Below are 2,708 nucleotides of genomic sequence, written 5' to 3'. Positions count from 1 at the left end.
CATATGTACAATTCATACGTAGTAATGCTGCCTTTGCTGTCCTTCAGTTAAAGTTCTATGAACTAATTGACCCAATCCAACTTCATTTAACATACATGAGGGGGGACCCTCCAGAACATGGAATTGCACTGGGTGGAGCAGACATTTTGTATTAAGCATTTTCCTGCTAGGTGAGGATCAAGGAACTCATTCTGAGTTAGTGCACCCAGTGGTGTCACCTGGGAAAATTCTCTGTGGTCACAGTGAATGTTTTTGTAAAAAAAGTTTCACTTAAATCTTAATTTTTGTGATGGCCAATTTAAGAGAACAGCATGTGACTGTGTAACTTTATTTCCTGCTTGTGAAAAATTCCACAGAAACTTTTTATGTTGAACACAACTTACAAAGAAGTCCGTCAACTTCCCAAACAAATGAAAATATCGACTCCTGCATTTGGAGTCATTCCACCAGGTCAGACTGTTAATCAAGCTTTCTATTTAGAGGTTCTGAAAATATAGTGTAACAGTGTGTGACAAAAAAGGCTTGATTTATGGCAGATGAGGGACTGCTTGTGCCACCATGACAATGCTCTTGCTCACATAGCTGTCTCAGTGTGCCAGTTTTTGGCAAAAAACAGCATGCCTCTCTTGCCCAGGCACCTTACTCACCTGACCATGCTTTGGCTGACTTCTTTTTGTTCCCACGAATGAAGAGGATGGCTGCTATATCAAAATGTGGCAAAGAAATTAGATGGTCCCGAATCTTAAAGGCTTATCTCCAAACAAGCAGACATCTAAGCAGAATGTCAACTATGTCTACACGGAAGAAGCACACCATCATCAGTCACCGAAGGATTGTAAGGCAGATAACCAGAAGTCAAAGGAGGGATTAGTATCAGTTTGCAGAGGGGTATGGATGACGTTGGTAAGCCAAGATTCATTTGAGGGAACCACAGGAGATAAAGCTCTGGTAAACGCCCCCTATCCACAATTGAGGGATGTGAGGAAAGTGGTTCCTAAACAGAGTGGGAGAGATGAGGATAGAAGGTTAAAGGCATACATCTGACTTGAACAATTTGAACAGTTAAAACCCTGTCAGTTGATGCCCCCTTCCGATGCATGCTGGGCCTTATTTGGCTTACATTTTCTGTATTTTTGTTCATATTACGGTGTATCTCAGAGGTGTTGTGTCATTGGAGGTCGCCCGCTTGACATTAGGTTGCATGTTTTCCTGTATTTTGGTGTATGAAACCCAGGATTCATGAAGCTATAGGGACAAGTAGAATAAGGTGGTTTTTAAAAAAATCATTTTATTGGGAGTTCGTACAACTCTTATCAAAACCATACATACACACATCCATTGTGTCAAACACGTGTACATTCATTGCCCTCATCATCCTCAAAACATTTGCTTTCTATGTGAGTCCTTGGTATCAGCTTCTCATTTTCCCCCTCCCTCTCCACTCCCCACTGCCCCATGAACCCTTGATGATTTATAAATTATTATTATTTTGTTCTATCTTACGCTGTCCGACCTTGGGGGGAGGGAAGGATACAGGATGGTGGTGGTGGTGTGGTAAAAAAGAGACAATGTGCAGGATTCCAGGAAAAAAAGGTTGCTGGGAAACTGATTATGGTAGCAATTGTACAATTCTGCTTGACATAATAAATTTAAATATATATTTAAATATTTATATCTATAATTTTTCTTTTCATACAATGTCTGTAAGATCAGTATTGAATTCTAAATTTTTATTCAATCAATCTTTGAATATTTTCTACTTTCCTGTACTCCACATTATTAACTCCTCACTTTCCCCCATATCCCCTGTCTTACCCCCAAGAAACCATTAATCCAGCTTCTGTTTCTATATTTCACCCATTCTGGATTTCATATACTGAAAATCACACAAAAACAAAATAAAAGAAGCAAAAAAACTAGCAACAATAACAAAAAATAGTGAAAACTCACAGTTGAAAAGAAATCTGAATATTAAAAACAAGAAAAAAATTTAATTGGATTAAAAAGGGAGAACAAATAATAAAATGTTAAATTTTAACTTACTGCATATACTTTAGTTTAAGCCAACTCGAATGTCAGCCGAGGCACCTAATTTTACCACAAAAAATGCATTAAAAATGTGCTGAAAAACGTGGCGTATACATGAGTATATACAGTAACTAAATCTGGCATAATCCACTTTCCAATGCGCGTTGTTTGACAATAAGACTATTCACTGCTCTTATCTATGTCCAGGGGGGACTCACCTGAGGCTTAATCCAGGTGTATTTTCCCTTCATTTCTTTTTAACTGATAGAACATTTAAATGTGCCAAAGAGGGATCGCTTCAGATGTTACATTTTAACCTGACTGTAACAACCATGACCGTCTCTACATAACTCTGTCTGATGACAAGGCTGTTCACATCCCTCAACTGTGGTCAGAGGGAATCCACCAGGCTGAATCTATATGGAATCCTGCAAATAGATTGAGGGCTTCCACTGCCATCCACAGATTTATGCAAACTAGGTGTTAGGCTTCAACACGAAGCATCTGGTCTTGGAATTCTCTTTACAGAAGATTGAAAATGTATTTAATTTCACTAACATTACATTGTTTTCTATGCCTTATTTTCTTGTCCATGTATTTCTAAGTGGTGCTTTCCAGGTAATTTGTTTACTTTAGCCAGTGTTTTCATGCATTGGCTTAACCTTATCCATAATATATTA

Source organism: Echinops telfairi, unplaced genomic scaffold, assembly GCF_000313985.2.
Source record: "Echinops telfairi isolate 266 unplaced genomic scaffold, ASM31398v2 ScPeMD7_23;HRSCAF=83, whole genome shotgun sequence".
NCBI classification, from domain to species: domain Eukaryota; kingdom Metazoa; phylum Chordata; class Mammalia; order Afrosoricida; family Tenrecidae; genus Echinops; species Echinops telfairi.
The sequence above is the reverse complement of the archived record's forward strand: the minus strand, read 5'-3'. Positions refer to the sequence as shown.